Below are 20,188 nucleotides of genomic sequence, written 5' to 3' on the forward strand. Positions count from 1 at the left end.
ATAGCTGGCAGAAAATTCATTCAGTTAATATGCTACCAGAGGAATAAACAGCACTATTACATGAGCACTCACTGATACCTTTTGTAGAGGTCTGCAAAATGTAATCATGATGCTTAGGATAAAGACTCTCAGGGAGGTAACACATACACAAACAATGTGTGGGGTGGAAGAAGGCATGACGTGGTTAAAAGCTACAATGAAAAGAGGTAACACCCTGACTCATTTAAAACCAAATCACCTAATGAAAAGATGCGACAAAAAAAGGAATAGACATGCAGCAAGAGGGGATTTTAAACAAAACAGTACCGCATCTAAGTTAAACAACATATGGTGTGTATCAGGCAGCTGCTTATTGAAGCAGGGGTAGAATAGGGTGATTGATCATATAGATCTGAGAAGAACTGCAACAGTGGAAAACTACAAGTGAAATTTAATTGTGCATTGAAAGCCTTTAATGTGCCTGTTATAAATTAACTCTCTCAAAATACATTTTAGACAGTTAATATTTCTGTTACTTCCATCTAACAGATGGTATGTGATAAAAATAATGTAGTCACCTCACTAACACACAGCCCAGTCAGATGATATTGGCAATATCTACTTTTTAAAACTGCAGTCTTCCAAAAGAAATGTAAGCTCTTATAGTGCCTCATGAACACCAGTAACCCTGAAGGAAATCCAAAACAAAGTTTGTACTCAAACATAGCCCCCCCAAAACAGTAACATGTTTCCATGGTAGAGGTGAGCAAAGAATCAAGAAGTCTCTGCCTGAATCGTAAGTCAAGAGGAACATCTGGGAGCATCTATGAGCTCTTGAAGGAACACCAAAAATCATTGTGTGACTAATGCTAATCCCACAAGCAGGCTGTACAAACAGTGCATCTTATTAGCCTTCACCTCTTGGAAAGAGATTTTGGTGAAGTACCAGACCTCAGTATGGTACCTCATATCACAGTCTGTCCTACTGAGTCTCATTCCCAGCTTTGGTTTGATTCAAAATGTTATATTGCCTTTTAAAATTCAGGATTTAACTCAATTACTTCATACCAGAGCACTGGGTATTATCTATAAACAGATTTTGCTAACTAGGAGTGAACCTGTTACTCACAGTTATTTGGCAATAGTTTATGTAAAAAAATAAACATCCACAAACTTTTCCAATAATCCTTTTTTTTCTTTGTATGCTGGTGCTTCAGCTGACTAACACACTTCTCAAAAAATCTGGATCATCTGAGGAAAAAATATCCTTATTTTGGATATTTTATAAGGATATAAAATATCCTTATTTTGGAGTGAAATGTATGTGCGTGGAACAGCCAGTCTCTCAAAGGCAACAAGCTCTCATGCATTCCAGGTTTACTGAACTGCAAACATCTTTGAAGAGGCTAGAAAACTTAATTTTTACTGTTGCAAGTGCTGCTGTTTATAGTCTGTGTGTGTGTGTTTATGTATATATGAATACATATTTTGTAACTTGCTATAATTTTGTTATGAATTTTTTGCTTTTCATTCCAGCTGCACTTTTAAGACACTTGTTGAAGTTCAGCAGCATTTTCAATTTGAAGACATAACTGATTGCAGAAAATCTCTTTGTCTTTTTTCACCTTAAACTGAGACAGTATTTTGAATACAAATGTATTTGTGGAAGCTTCTTTCTGATATAACAGAGATTTTATAACTGTGCAGCTCCAGTGACTTCATATGTATATTCTAATTTCTAATCACAAAGGCAGTTGGAACAGAGGTATCTTGAGTATGCAAATATATTAATTTGGGATATTAAACTCACTTGAATATATTAATTAATTAAGTTGAATTGTCTTAGATTAGAAAATAATAATTTAATTTATTTGGTAAGAGATGACCCTGTGACCACATCAAAGGACTCATGTAGAGATATTGAGCTGAGTCAAACAATAAGGTATGGATTAAGTCAAACAATAAGGTATGGATTAAGTCAAAACTATGAGGCAGTAATAATAGTACAACTAGTAGCTGGACAGGGTGTTAAACTGTTCAGTTTCAGTAAGGAAAGACGTTTCTGTAGAAGCCAAAGAGGGACAACTGAAACCCATTTTGAAAATATCCGCATGAGATGAAAGTGATAGCTTTGATGAGACAAAATGATAGCTTCATTTGGCATCCATCATATCTCTGTATGAATTACTTTAGCCTTCTGGGTTAAAAAGAAAAACAGGTCATGGATTCTGTTTTGCAGATAAGTACTACTAAATGTAGTACTTAAAAACACCTACTGAGATTCTGTGCACGTTTCAGCTGGGATAGAGTTAATTTTCTTCTCAGTACCTGGTACAGTGCTGTGGGTTTTTTTTATTTAGTATGAAAATAATGCTGATAACACACCAATGGCTTAGTTTTTAAATAGTGCTTACTTTGATCAAGAACTTTCCAGGCCAAAGGGATATTCCATACCACAGAACATCATGCTCAGTATATAAACTGGGAGGAGTTGGCCAGGGACTGCCAATCACTTCTCTGGGATGGTATGGGCATCAGTCAGTGGGTGGTAATTGTTATTGTGCATCACTTGTCTTTCCTGGCTTTTATTTTTCTCTCTCTTATTCTCTTTTTCATTACTAATATTAATTATTGTTATTGTTGTTATATTTTATTTCAATTATTAAACTGTTCTTATTTCAGCTCATGAGTTTTGCCTTTTTCTCCCAGTTCTCCTCCTTGTACCACCAAGGGTGGGGAGAGTGAGCAAGCAGCTTCATGATATCCTGGGGCTGGCTGGTTTTAAACCACAACAGTCCTCTTTGGAGCCTGCCATGAAAGGTTGAGGTAATAACAGGTCTGACCAGACCTGTAGGGGAACTGCAAGTAATGCCACTCATTACAGAGAAGCCTTTATAGAGAAAAGATACAAAACTTAACAAGGATCTCTATTTGATGGCAAAGAAAAGATGTAACTTCTTTGATAGTACTTTTCCACAGGGTTGTTTGTTACACAATCATTCCCAAATTCTAATTCACAGAAGTAACCAGTATTGATGCCCACCATAACACCCAGTAATTAAGATTTTATAGAACTGAGTACTATACGTTCTGGAATCATGATATTTTTACCACTAACTTATTCTGTTACAGAAATCACATATAATTTTGAATCTAATTTAATACTTCAGTTCTTTGGGATAACTTCTGGTTTATAAAATCATAGAATCATTGAACAGTTAGGGTTAGAAACGACAGTAAGATCTAGTTCCAACCCCCCTGCCATGAGCAGAGACACCTCACACTAAACAATGTCACTCAAGGCTCTACCCAAGCCTTGGAATCAACAAGGAAATAGTAATAACATTAAAAGGTCATTCATCTTTTTAAGTTCCGTTTTTTTTATCCTGAGGCAGCTGCTTGTGAAGGCAGAGGTTACTGTTAGGTTCAATGACTTTGGTATTTCTCAGGCTGCAGTTCAGATCTTGCATTTTCATCCAACCTTTCCCTCAATCATGGATCAGTGAAATGTTAGAATTCCTCATGAGAAAACCTACTTATTTCCAACCGTATTCCTAATTTTTTGCAGGTATATGAATGAATTGATTTCCCAGTAAAATCATTGAGGTCTGTAATGTCACCACTATATTGGAAATCCCGGGAACTCCTTCAGGTATGGAGCTCTATGCCAAGTTCCAGCTTTGGTTTGCTTTGATTGGTTGTTTTTTTTCATAGGCTCAGTTCTCATCTATATGAAACATTAGGCATCAAGGAAAGCGTTCTTGATACCAAAGCTGCAAACAGCAATGGAGATGGAATTTCAGGAAAAGGTAACCTGAAAATGTAAAGGTCTTAAAAATCCAGCTTGTTTTCTAAAGATAAAGATCCCTTGACATGGCCTGATTCAGAGTGAGAAATAACCAATGCCACCTCTGAGGGGTTTTGTTTGAGCAGAGTTTGGAAGTAAATTGGGGAACTGTTCATGCGTGCCAGTCACTGATTCTATATCCTAAAGCTCTTAGCATCATTTTTCAGGTAACAAAGTACTGTCAATTAAAGGGAGCCTCAGCTGAAAAGTTGTCATAAATCTTTGCTATCCAAGGGTGCTGTAGACACACTGAGGTGACAAGCTCAAGAAGGTACCTCCTGGGGTGATACTGCTTTTTAAATGGAAATGCCTGACAGTGATTTCTATTTAATAATCAGATGGAGGCAACACTTCATTTATTCTCCTTCTGTTTTAATCTTTGTACTGTTTTTTGTATAATTAATTGAGAAAATATAGTAAATTATAATTGAGTCAGTACTCCTTTGCAGGGCAGACTTGTATTTTCATTTCCTTGTGGGACAAACAGAGGCTTTTCTTTCCACTCCATATTCATGTGTATCTTCTTTAAAGCTCATAAGGGGATACACATATGCATGAAAGGAAATTCATAAACATGAGCAAAACAGAAACATTTGGATCTGAGGTGTCTCAAATTTAAATAATCCATATTCAGCTGCTGGAATTTTTGCTCCCTTAACCACATTTCTTCTGCTTGTAACTACCAGCAAAGTCTCTCCAGAGCTCCTGTAATTGCTACCTTCTGAATCCTCTGGGTTTTAGAGACAATGTGACATCTATTATTATGACAATATAGCATCAATTATTATGACAATATAGCATCAATTATTATTACTACCATTATTCTGTGGTATAAAGAACAACAGGCTTTCTTTGGCTTTGAATAGCCAAATTAACAATTCATAACAGCAAAAACTCAGAAATTAGCAGGAAGGCTCTGATGTACTTTCCAAGCACCTCATCAGACTTTTCCAGCTTGTATCACTCATTCTATCAAGATGCAGCTGTGAGACTGATGCAAAATCCCCAGTGCAGAAGCTGGTTTGCCTCTAAAGGGTGGAGAGTATCTGCTGCAAAGTCACTGCCACAGGAACAAGGGCATTTCTGTACTCTGCTTGGCATACAAGGAGACACAAGTGTGTCTACCATTTCGTTTGCCACACCAGTGGCAAGGCAAAGTTTTCAGAAGATATCACTTTTCATGTCTACAGCCTCCTCTTGGTTTACTCCTATTCAGAATCTTTTGTGTTCATAGCATTTTGTTTTCAGTTACCTCTTTCTGCCTTCCACATTTTGGCTACGCTGTCAGCTGGCAAGAGAAAAACGTTGATACGTTCTTGCCCTACAGTAATTCACCTGGAGTTGCCTATGAAGGACATTGAGTCAGTTTGCGCTGTCTAGGCCAGTCTTGCCCACAGCATGTGCCCCCATTTAATGCTTCAACTCAGATTCTTCTCTTTACTTCCCAGCTACGCTTGCTTGGAAATGACTCACAGAAAAGTTTTGCAGGACAGGTAAGCAGGCTTTTACATGTGGCACCCCTGTGACTATCAGCAAGGCTGGCAAGAATCAAGTCACCTCCAGATAGCTCTTGTTTGGGCAAAAAGAGGTCACTTAATAGTTCGACAACCTGTCGCCTTCAGTCAGCTATAAACTGACATTTAATGGGCCTAAAAGAAAAACCTAGGTAGAAACATAAAGAACTTAAATTGCTAAATGCCTCCATGATTGCAAGATGAAGAGAGTCTCTGTTGATAGCCTGGCCAAATACTATTGTCTGTATCTTTTCATTGCAGCATACCTCTCTTCTGAATAGTTGCCACTGGTTCACACAGAAATTTTTTAGCTGTGGGGAGAATAATGGCAAACTGGATCTCATGCTGACATAAGATTTTTTTCCCTGTGGGTGTGTATGATGACCAGTCCTATGGGATGTTTAGGTCTATAGAGCAAATAGAAGCTGTCCTGTCCTATGGGATGTTTAGGTCTATAGAGCAAATAGAAGCTGTCCTGAAGCTTTGTTTTCCAGTGTTTAGGAGTTGTTGGTAAACTTATTTTGACATAAAGAGTTGACTGTTGTGTTTGCTGTTACTTTAGCTATTGGATAAAGAGAAATCCTGCACAAACTGATGTGGAAACATCTGTAAATATTTAAAGACTACCAAAGACTTCAACTGAGGCAGTTCCATCAGTGATTCTTCCATTAATCCAGTGCTCAGACCTCAGAATCATATTAGCAAAAATGGGGAAAAAATGAGGAGTGACAACATGCCCTGTACGCAAAGTATTTTTTTCCTACACTTTAAACCTCAACATAAGCACTAAAGATGGGTGGCACTGCTTTAGAAGGGGCATTCGATAACAAATAACCTTTGCCAGAAGTTTCTTAAAAGCATGAAAATTTTCTTTAAAGGAGCTGAAAGTAGTGTTTTGTGGAAAAAACATGTCAAAAATAAGTCTGCAACACAAATAGTGTAGGATATTCTCATGTCTCTGCTCATTTTTGTATGTGGAACTGAGCGAACTCTCAAATCACAGCCTGATCATGGAAGACTTCTTTCGTTTCTGAAGAGTGTGATCACTGGGGAAAGTTATTTTTTGAACGGGGAATATTGCCTTCACATGCCCAGATGTGAAATTCAAGTGTGGCACATTTTTTGCTGAGTTATTGATAAATCATGGTTCAGAAATTATGCTAAACTAAAAATATTCCTGTTATACCATTAGGTACTGCCACAAGATGGTTTGCAGGCTGACTGGTGGTCTTGGACCTATATTTGACCAAGAATTTAAGCTACACTAAGTTTCTGTTAACAACCTGTTGATTTGCTTCTATTAACTCCTTGTTGATTTTAATAGTATCCAAAATGCTGTGATGACTGTAACTCTGAGTGTGGTTCCAGCTTAGTTCCAGTATTTACTTCTTACGATGAAAAAAAACCCACTATCCAAATACGGTTCTTCATGCAGGAACAATAAAAGGTGACTGTTGCAAAGCCCATTTGAAATTGCCAAATGTCCTTCAACTGGTTTCAGTAGTATTTCAGTTGATACCTTAGGAGACATTAAAACCCTGACCCCAGGCTGATTGATTGTCCCAGTTTAGTTGTTAAGAAAACTGGTCAGGCAGGATGGGGAAGCTTGCAATGGTTCTCTCTGCCCATAAATAGAAAATAAGCAAGCACATTATTTTGCAAACAGAATCCATTTTCCACAAATATCAACATGATGCTTTTTCTAGGCATCTATTTATGTCCAAGCAGAGATTGATGGAAAATAAAATCAGTTTAAAAACTGATGGAAATAAGGATAACTGTTACATGTCTTAGGGAAAAAATGGCTCTTCTCCAGGTTATTTTCAGTTAATATCATTTAGAATGGCTTCTTTCAAAAACATGTGTGCACAAAAAATAGGAAGCGTATCAACTTGCTCATAAGTCAATATCTTTCTAAGCAAAGATTTCAACAATCTAGTACAGTTATGTGTGGTCAGTTCACAAAAGGTCATGAGTAATATCTGAAACATATATTTTGGCATTCTTCAGGGAAAAGTATTTCTACAAGTAGTGTAATTCCAAGTATATGTCATGGTCAAATTGTTCAGTAATGCCCTGAAAGCATCCTCTATTCTTGCTCAATATTCTGTTGTATCTGACCTATCACATCTCTTCAATTACTTAAAAGCTAATAGACGACAGAAATTCCTTAGAGTGGTTTCAGTTCTGTAATGAGGCTCAAGAGTCCACTAGGATGTTTTAAGATTGTAGGAAATAGTCTGGGAACATTTTTGAATTTCAAAGTGGCAATTAAATAAAAAAAAAAAAACATGATAGATGTCCAACCTCTAGCAAATTTCCCATGGAATTGCTAGACAGGTGATTTTAATAACATTCTAGACAAGAAAGGATCCCTTTGCCTGCATAGACTGAACTACATAACATACATCATAAACGTCCATTTGGTGATTTGTGCATCATATAAAATGTTTTGCCCAACTTTCTTTACAGAAACATCTAATTCTTTTGATCATTCTAATTTTTGATTGAATGGAAGGGAAGGTGGAAGAGAAGTACTGGAGCTTCAAAGTTACATCTGAATGTTTTCATATACATATACATGCAGCTATACATGTCTTAAGTATAAATGCATGTATTTATATGCATATATATCAGTGTGAAGGGAAAATACCATCATGACCCATGCTCACATCAACTGAAGGCATGAATTACCATCCTCTATGGCAGCCTCCTGTTTTCCTCTTCAAAATTTCTATTTCTCTGTTGTGTTTCTGCTTTTTTCACTGTACCCCGGCATTTGCAGAATTATTCTTTATTGTTCCTTATTACAGCTGGTTTGAAAGAAAAAAAAGAAATCCAAGATAAAACATTGTTTCATTGGAATTTGATAACTTACCCAAGATGGGACATTTGATGCAGATCAATTAATTTCAGACAAATTCAGGTGTTGATGTTATTTCTGTCATCTTCTCCTCCTGTCACCCTGTCAGTCATCTCTGTCTTGCAGAAGACACCAGAATTCCTGCTGAGATCCAAAGCAGGCACCATGACTCTCCCAGACTTTAATAAGAAGAAAATCACCGTGATTGTTTTGAATGTGCAACCTCACACCTTTTCATGCAAAATTTCAAACTCGAGCTTTCCAGTTATGAGCTGGCCATTGAGCTAACACCTGAAGAGTCTCAGAAACATGGAATTATAGAATCATAGAATGGTTTGTGTTGGAAAGGACCTTACGATCATCTAGTTTCAAGCCGCTTGCCAAGGGCAGGGACGCTTCACACTTAGAATCATAGAATAGATAGGGTTGGAAAGGAATCATGAATCTAGGGTGAGTGAAACCTTTTTCTATGCATATTTGCTCCTCAGATTATATACCACTGCCAGGTACGATGATCTAAATATAAGGTAAGATCTGGTAAGTTCCGAAGAGAATCTGGATACCTACAAAAAGTATCTAACACAGTTCTTCTACAATGCAAATTAATAATTTGCTTTTAGTATCTTATCGGAATAGATGTCATTAAGATTTCTTAAGTGATATTTGTTTTAATTTAATATTCCAATTTTCGTTTATAAAAACAAAGCATAAATCCATCAAAACCTCCATCAAACAGGAATGCTTTAAGCAATTTACCATCAGAACAAAGCCTGCAAAAACCAGTAGCAACAACAACAACAAAAACTCATACCAAAAACAAACCAGAAAATGTTGAAGGCCAAGAGAAAATTGATTTAAATTCACAAATTTGTAAAAGTTTGTCACAACTTTGTAGTTCCTTGAAAAAACATTGGAACTCCAGCTCCCCATACCTGCATGACACTGCTTCAGTTCAAGTACTCTGCAAAGCATGTTGTATCTATTAAAAAAAATAAACAGTAGAAAATAAATAAGCATTACAATTTGTTATGAGAAAAGTTATCCTTTCAAAACTACTGAGTAAAATAATTTCCATTTCTCAGACTCAGTGGATTTATCACATATTTCATCTAAGACAAAAAAGAACACATATCTTTGAAGAATAAAATAAACATTGCTAGATGAAAACGTTTAACAGCAAAATCCCATATTCCTGTAAGTGAGGAGCTGAGTTTCTTAACTTGTTTCACAACAATCTGCTCAAAAAAATTACTAAAGATATTCCAGATTTTTTAGACCAATGCATTCTGCCTAACATAAAGTGTAAAACAACGACAGTTTCTTAAGGAACAAAAGAAAAAATTATGAAAACAGAAGGCATTGTGGATTGAGGATTAGCTGACAACAACCCACTGTATCACTTCTAATAATGAGTCCTACCCATATGGAAGAACTCCTCTTAACATCATATGGAAAACTTTTGATGGATCTGATCTGTTTTCCTGCATTTCAATGGAAGTTTGGTAGGATCAGTGGCATTAAGTGAAAAAGATTAGAATACAAAAAATCTTTGTCTTCCTAAACACAGAACAGCTTCTGCTTGTCACACAGGGTTTAACCTTGAAAAAGTTCCTTTTGGTTGAAAATTCATTTTTGGAGTAAGCCTTCTCATGCCTGTCAGATTTTTATGTCCTCAGAGGAAAAATCAACATGCTTTCCTCTTACAGTTCTTAGTAAGACAACCCTGATGACCCAAGATTTGAGGAAGTACATAGTGGTTGTGAACAACTAATAACCAGGGAGGAGTTACATTCTGGAATAACCTAACCCCTTTGCAATGACATCTATTTTAATGAGTAACAATGATTGTTTACTCTATTTTTTAAAGAATAAAATTATTTCCCAAGATTTTACCTGAATGTAAAGTAGGCACAAATGCCTTCTTTATTTTGTATTAAGATCATCATATATATGGCTGCTTTTAAAATCTGGGTTTGAAAAGAAGAGAGGTTTAGTATTGGTTATAATGGCTGAGTTAAATATGTGAAAAGTTTGGATTCAAACACATGGACAAATGTATCTCTGCCCTGTTTTTGAAGAGCTAAGTGTGGAAAAGAAATCATTTTCTTCTATACATCACATACACATATATATTTGACATGTCATTACAACAGGTCCCCAGCTGGAACAGAAAGAACAAGACACAAGGTGCAGATATGCCCATGAATACTAAAAAGTTCACCATAAAAAAAAATGCAGTGTGAAAGAAAGTAGAGGTATTAAATTCCAGACTGGTGTCTTGCAGTTCCCTGAATATATATGTAAAGGAGATTAAACTGTATAACTCTTCATCTCAGAAAAGCTTTGCATAGTATAAAATAACCTCATAGGTTATTGTAAAGGAGAATTATTATCTGCTTTTCCTTTTACACATTCATCGCTGGTACCTTGGGATGTGTCATTGAGGCAAGTGACACAGGGTGGCAAGGGATATTTGATTACTTAAGGGCAGCAACAAAGTACCCCTGCACTGTGTATTGTGGGCCTTATATGACAAAATTATTCTAATTTCAGAAAATAAGAGTGCAAAACATATAGTAGCACAAACTAAAGTCACTACCAAATGAAAGCTAATTTTTCAGCATATTCATGTATGAAACAGACAATTTGTTATACCAAAAAGGATTATTTTTAGGCCACCCATCCCTGGTGTATACATGAAGTATGCGAGTGACTAAGAGAGTGAGCAAAAGTCCTCTGCTCTTCTAAGAGTGGAAGGAGCGTTGGTAGAAGGTCATTGATGAAACAGTGTACAGCAAATGAAGTCAGTTAAATCCAAGCACTTACAAAGTCCTTGACAAAATGTCTATTGACATGAGCGGGTTTTGAATGGTGTTTAGTGGACCTGAGAAGAGATGATATTAAGGTGAACCTTCATAAAGAGAAATGTAGCAAAGGGTATTATGCCTTTGTAAATGTCTTATTTTTTCTTTAATTCATAAAGCCATATTTTACCTAAATCTTACCTCTCACCATCTTCCACATCACTTTTATGGAATCTGTAATCCATCCTCAAAACTCATCTTGAAGAATGACCTGATCTGTGCTGTAGCTTCCCTTTGTTACGCGCTGCAGCTGCTACACTGAGTCATCATTACTGCTGAGAGATGTCCACACCAGTACTTTAGACTAACAAAATGCTCTTTCTGTCTGTTAGTTCTTCAGCTTTGTGACAAAGTGACCTCTGCATTCTACTACAGTTGAAATTGCTGGTAGCAGGAAGTCAGAGAAATTCAGTGACACCTAGCGTGGGTTCAAAGATGCTTCAGACTCCAGTCATCTGTCCTTTGCTGCTCTTCGCTTCTGCAGAGGAGGATTCATGATGCTGCTGTTTTACGAGCTAAACCTGGAGACCAGAGGGGAGCACGATGTGTTTACAGCTCCAATTTTCCAAGCAAACATTTGGAACTATTTAATACCAACTCAGTTGGATTTCAAGCTGTTGCTGTTAATAGTGGGTCTGGTGACTCAAATGTAAATGTTCATCTTTGTGGCAGTAAATTTAACTGGAAGTGCTGTCGAACTTTAATGGGAATCTAAACCCTACATCTTTGCACTGATGAGAATTTGCAGAAGGCAGGGCATAGTTTAGAGGTAGCAGCAAAAGGATTTTGTATGAAATACAATGACTTGTGACTAAGTCACAGATATAGCTAAGAAAAAACTGCAAGTTAGATGATACTGAAAGAGATTATTAATGAGGGCTGAACCTCATAAGGCTCACCTGCAGGTTCAGAGATCATTTCTTGTTCTTGTCAGCTCTCAGTTGCTCAGACGCTGCTGCAGAGCTCAAAGTGTGTAACACGGTGGGTTTTTACAATTAGTTTCAGAAACAACAGCCCGTCTTTTCAATTTCCAGTGCTTCCTCACTTTGTTTAGATTGAAATGTCGTTGGAAAAGCTTCTCTCATTTAGCTCCTTTTCAGTGCATGCTCTCCTGAGGCGAGACTGGAATGTGACTGGCTCAATTTAGACCAAAGTTTTAGGGTATGACTTTAAATTTCAAAAAAAATTTAAATCTAAATGATTGCACACAATTGCCTGGGCCTGATTTTGCACCCTGTTTAGTCTTTCTGTTGGAAAACCCCCCCTCCTAGTCTGTGTAAGAGAAGACTTTTGGAGCCATTTTTGTCTTTTCTAATTCAATTCTTTACTTGGAAATGCTGGTGTCATGAATGTGGAGAATGGATATATGGTTTGCAAAAGGGCCTGTGGGCTGAAAGGTATACACAGATATTGACCAGACCATGTTGGGGAAATACCAAGAGCAGAAAGGGTGTGTGACAAATGTAAGAGTGGCAAAATACAACCACAGACCTGTCCTTAGGAGGTCGGGGATGGCCCAGCCAGCTAGTTTAAGATTACAAAATAATAGGCTGAGAAAGTTGGGGCTGTTCAGCCTGGAGAAGAGAAGGCTGCGTGGAGACCTCATAGCAGCCTTCCAGTATCTGAAGGGGGCCTATAGGGATGCTGGGGAGGGACTCTTCATTAGAGACTGTAGTGATAGGACAAGGGGTAACAGGTTAAAACTTAAACAGGGGAACTTTAGATTGGATATAAGGAGGAAATTCTTTACTGTGAGGGTGATGAGGCACTGGAATGGGTTGTCTGGGGAAGTTGTGAATGCTCCATCCTTGGTGGTGTTCAAGGTCAGGTTGGACAAATCCTTGGGTGGCATGGTTTAGTGTGAGGTGTCCCTGCCCATGACAGGGGGGTTGGAACTGGATAATCTTGAGGTCCTTTCCAACCCTAACTATTCTAAGATTCTGTGATTTCTTGTGAGACCTTCACCTAATCCATGGAATTTCAATTATGGAAGCAAAGCTAATGGGACTAAATAGTTACCATGTGAAATGGCAAAAATGAGGAGAGAGAAATATTTCAGAAAATACTGGACAAACATATAAGTGTACACAGAGCCAGGAGAAGCAACGTGCTCATCTCTTCTGAAGAGCTTGGATAAGTTTTTAGACAACTCTGTTCTAGGAAAATGTAAGGACAATTTTTTGCACCCTGTATTAAGTGGTCAGCAGTAAAAGGGTTTAACGCATAATTCCTGCATTTTCACCACGATTTCAAGTTTCCTTTCCAAGTATGTAATTACAATTATCATCTGCCTATGACTAGAATGTGCAGAAATGAGGGTGAGATGATTCAGAAAATTAGCACCTGAAAATGCAAATTAGTCTTAAATCCAATGCTGTTAGGGACAAATGCTTCGCTTCATAGTCAGAAGTCCCTGTTAAACCCTTTTTTAGTTTCAGTAGGTTTCAGCCCCTCAAGTGAAAGCATACTTCTTGGAAATTATGGGGTTTTAATACAAAAATATCTTTCCTTCTCCTTTGAAATGATGGGGTTTTGATATCAATAAATTAGAACCAAAATTTTGTGGCAGAAATGTATTTGTTTCAACAAAAAAAATGGGAAATTTATCTCAGCTTACAGACACAATCTCTGTTTAGGATGAAATAAGGGTTTATTTGTTACTCTCACCCACTTTCTGGTTTGCCTTTTCTAAGACAACATCATGAAAGGTTTCCAGTTTGTACTTTTATAGAATAATTCTGGAAATCTTACAAAGTTTTACAGGAGTTTCAGTTTTATTCTGCCTACACAGAGAATTTTTATATTATTAGGAATAGGAAGAATCAGTTGTAGAGGTGGGAATCAAGTTAAATCTGCAGTTTACACACACAGACAAACTACATGCGTAAGCAAGGGTTATTATAATAATTCATATTCATTATGTTTGTTGTGTGTGCATGTTTGTGTGTCTGTACACACACCAAATTAGCCTGGGAATTGCTAGCCAGATAATTTCAATAGCTTTCCAGGCTATTAACAAGTACAACCAGAGTTTCTACAGTCACGATTTCCAAGCCTCAGAAGCCAGACTGGCCAATATGTGCATCCACATGACAAATTTTACTCACAACACAACTGTTGCAATCATGTTCCAGCAGGTCCTGTAAAAAGTGCAGTTTACAATCCTGTTGGTCGCTGTGATGTATTGCAGTGTTTGCAGTGTTTGAATATTCAGCCTGTTTCGCTAAGGGCAGAGCTCCACTGAGAAATGAGCAAAGCAGTGCAATGCAGTGACAGCTACTGAAATATTTGTACATCTGCTGACCCAGGGATACCCTTATATTCAGAAGGTTGGCAGCTCCTGACTCTCTTGATAGATCAGAATGATGACGACTGCTTTGAAATGGACTCACTCATTTCCACCCAAAATCGTACACAATGACTGGAAAGACGACAAGTCACTGTTACATCTTGAGGATAACGATGGTAATAAGTGGCTGACAGGAGAATCTTCCACATAAATAAGAATAATATAATCAGCAGTGCTGACAGCCTTCTGACACAGCTTCCTGCATGGAAATATCAGAGCCTAAGATGAACAGAAATGAAATAAAAAGCAATCATGTTAACTGCCATGCTCTGCATTCAACATCTGCCATAAAGCGGTATAGTTTGTCTGCTATTGCTTTTACATGATGGTATAGCAATTACTTGGCCATTGCTCCTCTGAAAAATTGCTGCCCAATATCTTTGAGGTTAAGAACACAACTAGGATTTAAAAAAAGATGAAAAGTTTACATGAGTTGAAAGATGCTGCCAAGTCATATAGATAAGCAACACGCATAAGAAATATTCATCTGACAGCAGCCAGAAAATTACTTCTAGATTTGTACATCGCTGGTTTTCGAGTACCTCCCTAAATCTGATGCTGACCTGTGTCAGAGATGAATAACACAAGTGAGCTACTCTGTGCTTCAATGTGGTAATTTGTATGCTCCTGTCACAATATTTTATCACCAGAAACATGCAAATAAACACTGACGTCTCAGTGCTGGATCTATAACATGGCAAAAGAAGAGAGCACTGAAACTTGTCATGGGTCAAAAATGACTATTTTCTTGAGGATAGAAAGAAAACCTGGTAGTTTAAAACACTCAGTTTATTTTGAAATATATGTGTATATAAAAAGCTCTGTTTTACCAATGGTATCAGAAATAGACAAATGGGAAGAGATTGCTGGAACAGCAGGTTACACAGCCTGCATATGAAATGGATTACTGTTTTTCCACAGTTCACAAATGACTCTTCAGTAGCTCATTTCCAGATGTTTGAGTGTTTCACATTACCTTTACACAGTACAGTGAAGTATTTGTGAGTTCTGATGAAACTTAATACTATATGTAGTCTCATACATATGCAGGACCTAAACAGTACCAGGACAGCAATTTATTATAAGGATCTTCAGCAAACCTCATGAAAGCTGATCAAGACACCTCACACTAAACCATGGCACCCAAAACTCCATCCAGCCTGGCCTTGAACACTGACAGGAATGAAGCATTCACAACTTCCTTGGGCAACTTGTTCCAGTGCCTCACCACCCTCACAGTGAAGAACTTCTTCTTTATATCTAACCTGAACTTCCCCTGTTTAAATTTGAACCTGTTACCCCTTGTCCTATCACTACAGTCTCTAATGAAGAGTCCCTCCCCAGCATCCCTATAGGCCTCCTTCAGATACTGGAAGGCTGCTATGAGGTCTCCATGCAGCCTTCTCTTCTCCAGGCTGAACAGCCCCAACTTCCTCAGCCTCTCTTCATATGGGAGGTGCTCCAGTCCCCTGATCATCCTCGTGGCCTTCTCTGGACTTGTTCCAACAGTTCCATGTCCTTTTTATGTTGAGGACACCAGAACTGCACACAATACTCCAGGTGAGGTCTCACAAGAGCACACACAGAAGTGTCCATGATGGGACTGAGCTCCTTCACTGCTTTTGGACAAGTCTGAGGCTGTATTCTGGGGACACAGTATTACCATATTGTGCTGATATGTAGGTTGATACTCAAACTTCACAAAAATGTTCTGCTTGAATTACAGTTATCTCCTCTTGATATCTCTGTTTCTCTTCATCTGACTGAGACTCTTCTGGGGGAATGTATTCAGGCTGATAATGTATTCTTCCAGTTTGTGATATTGGAAGTCAATACCAGTTCATAATTGATAAAGAAGAGTGTCAATGAATGTCAAGGAATGGAAGAAATTATTATTAGAATACCAGTTACTATCCCACAAGTTTCCTCCATGGCATGTTACAGAACTAATTTTGCATATGGCTCTGGTATCACCAAGCCTCAGGAAAGTTTGGTGGGGGGTTTTGTGAGTCCAATTTCAAATGGCCAATAACATTCAGTAGCTATAAACACCAGCAAAATTTATTGTTATCTTTGAGAAAGAAAATCCACAGTATAGTACTTGATAGGAGTGATATCACTCTTCATTGGTCTCTACTGAATCGTTAAAGAAGTAATATATTATACGCCTTTTCCAGATGAGGCTTTATGAGATGCACTGTAGAATAGCTCCCTATTTTCTGTTTGTTTATGCAGCTTCAAGTAGCATTACACCATTTACTCTCACGAAGAAGAATTGATGATAACAGGCAAAAAAAGAGACTGTGCTAGATCATGACAGGAAAGAGCAAATGCCTGCTTTCAGGTCCTTAAAGGAACTTGTTTGCATGAAAGCTACCTTCTCTATTAACATGCTGGGCTTTCAGACTGAAGAGATGCTGAGGAGATGACATGAGAGCCTGGTGTCAAATTCTGTAGACTGTAAAACTTTATTTTGCTAGGGTTGGAGCTGGCAAGAAGTCAGATGCTGAAGTTACACTGGGGTAGGGATTTGTGAGGAGTTAAAATTCCAGCAATGTGGGAGACACTTTCTTTATATTTTCCATCTGAGTTGCACTTGCAAGATACAGGCAGATGCTTACAGACGAATGACTGCATGTATAAAATAAGTACCCTCGGATTTAAAATTATCTATCCATGGATAAAACCCATTTTAACTTTGCACGAGTGAACATTTTCCTCTCTAACATTCAGATGCAGAAGGAAGCCACACTTAGGCATCTGTGTTTAAATCATCAGTAGCTCTTTTGCAGCAACTCAAAATGCGGAAGAAACGAGTGAGATAAGCACCAGAAAAATCCACAGCAACTGTTAGTTCTGTCCCTGATTTGGTTGGGTGATATTTGGACTGCTGGATTGGGCCGGCAGTGTGTTATTTCCATTTTTACTAAATGGCAGATGATCAAAATAATAACTAAAGTTATGAAAATAGGCAAAAATATAATACCTGATGGTTTTAGATTTCTCAAACACAGCACATTGTTAACAAGTGTTCTCAACAGCAAGCAGCTTTGCTCTAACCCGGTAACCTTTGTACTTCATCAGATTGCACAATTAAGCATCCATTTGCTCCTCTCAATGACAGCCAAGAATCACAATGATCAGATCCACAGAAGTGCAATGTCTTGTATTTCAAACTTCATAGAAACATCAAGTAAAGATTCTTCTCACTATTCAGTTTTACTGTGGTATCTCTATTCTTTATTTCTCCTTTATTTGTCAGGTGTCAATAGTTTTTTTATGAGAAAAAAAAAACTCACCATTCTACTTTGGTTTTCTTTTAACAATTGTTTGGGCATTTTATGTTAAACACTTCTGCTAAACCTTGGTATTATTTATGCCCAAAATCTCTAGAGTGTTAGCACTGATTTTTTTTTCTAAATCCTGCACCTAAATCTTTATATCTGTCTTTTTCTAAAATTCTCCATTACATTTTAGTAGAAAAATCTCATGTGTCTGAGAGTCACTTATCACAGCAGAATTTGTGTCTGCCTATTTGCTGTCCCCAGCCTTTGTGCAACTTCTGGAGTGAATGCTTGACTTGAGGGAATCATTAGGAGTTGATGGGCTCAAAACCTAGCTCTACTTCATGTTTCTCTTATAATTTTTTTTGTGTGCAGTTCTACCCATATCCAGAATAACTTACAGTAACAGTGGTCTGTCTATACATCAGCTGTTGATTGAGGGAACAATGTGCTTCTAAGAAGATGAAATTCAGTGAATTTATTTTGAAATTCTAATTGGTCCTTTAATTTTTTTACCTTTAGATTTTTCCTTTTTTTCCTTTGCGCACACTGTTATGCTAAACCTAGCTGCAGAAATAGATTCATCATTTCTTATATTACTTATTTGCAGTAATTTTCTGTATGGACTATAATTTATTAATAAAGGTTGTGTGCATTTGTTATAACAAGTAACTTTATCAATAACATCACAAGATAAATATAGACTTTTCATATCTGCAAGCAGATCAAAAATAAGTCTCAGAAACTAGTAATAAATTTTTTGTTCCTTAGATGATGTTTAAATTGGAATTCGTGATGGCTGCACCTTCAAACCAACCTTGATTTCCACCTGGATGTTTTTCTGAACAGCCTTTGGAAAAGATGATAGGATGAAAAGTTAATGGGATCCATTTTATCGGGTGCTCTGATACTTTCAATTAAAGGTCCTAGTAGAAGACCCTCAAAAGCTCATCTCTCACTGCTGTTCAGCATTATACTTTCTCCCCAGCGCCCCCCCCCCCCTTCCCCCCGTCCCCCTAAGCACATTGAAAACATAGGGGTACAATAATGACAGGAAGAATAGGAGTTAGCTAAATTATCACAAATCTTCTGAAATATTTGGGTCAAAAAATTCTCCAGCTTTCTGAGGACAGTCTATTTATTTATTTATTTATTCCTTCTTCAATGGGTTTATTCTCCCTCAACTGGCACCCTGGAATGCTGTTTATAGAGCCACCAGGAGAGTTTCTTTGATATAAGCGCTGGCAGAAGAAAAATAAGCTTTCTGCTTTCTCTGTTGTGTTTCCCAAGAAGAAAATTTGAGTGATACAAGAATGGTTTATATTTGGATATTCTCAGCTTTACAGTTGGACTGGCATGTAGACACTGGCATTAGAAAAGATGAAGAGGGAGATATCTAAAATGAAGACAGGTGAAAATATTTTTGTGATGGTGATAATGAATATCTTGCTTGAAACAAAAAATGCCCCACATAAAAAAAAACACAGTGTTGGAAGAAAGACAGCTCAAGAGCTGTGCAGCCTTACAAAAATTATGCTGGTGCTACTGTGGCTACATAATAGCACCAGTGTTGTGAAAATGGAGATAAAACATGATCAAGGTATGAGATTTTTAAAGTCTTTAAAACTTCAGATTTTAAAAGGTCTGAACTGTACTCCACAGAATAAGAGGGGCAGTATGAGAAGCTGTGCCAGCCCTTTGTTAGGAGACTCTTCAGAGATCCCAGGTCATTCCTCCTTTCTTCTACAAGGGTGTGAATCTGCGGGAAGCCCAGTAGAAGGCATGGAGCTTGGAGGGTGTATAATGAATACAAGTGAAAAGAGGACATTCCCAACTAGCAAGAGACTTTCAAAAAGATGTTGAGGTTGGTTAACCCAAAACAGTGAAAAGTGCACTAAAAAGTTGTTTCCAACACTGAAAATCACAGATGTAAATCACTTGCTGTTACCGTGACTGTCTTGCATTCACGGGTTTTCTTGGTGACACACTTCTTATGCCAAAGCTGGTTTCCTGGTTACCTGGTTTCTCAGTTACCATTCTTGAAAAGTTATTGATGGGATGAAATCTGAATTATTTTCTTGGTTCTGGCATTAATGTCACTGTGTTTTGTCATGGACCAGAAAGAAATGCCATACAATCAATGAATAACCGGTTTCTGTAAGAGAAATAGCTGCCCTGTATGTGGAAAGATAAGTGCAAACAAGATAAAGAATGAAGCTATTCACCAAAATTCTGAGGTTTAAGTATATTTCAAAGACTCAATCAAGATTTTCAACATGAGTTTTCACACTTCACAAGAGAATTTGTGAGCAAACAGCAGAAAAAAGCGTTTCAGAAATACAGAGAAAGGGAGAAAGTGCTTATGAACTTACTGTTTTCCTTGCAGTCAACCAGAATACTGGATGCTTTATAGAAACGTGGAACAGGTTGTTGTTCAGGTGAACATATGGTTTAAGAAATTCACTGATATTAATTTTCAGGTCTGACT

The sequence above is a fragment of the Pezoporus wallicus genome, unplaced genomic scaffold (assembly GCF_028554395.1).
Source record: "Pezoporus wallicus isolate ANWC-B61680 ecotype Strahan unplaced genomic scaffold, APGP_CSIRO_Pwel_v1 scaffold_13239, whole genome shotgun sequence".
Classification (NCBI taxonomy): domain Eukaryota; kingdom Metazoa; phylum Chordata; class Aves; order Psittaciformes; family Psittacidae; genus Pezoporus; species Pezoporus wallicus.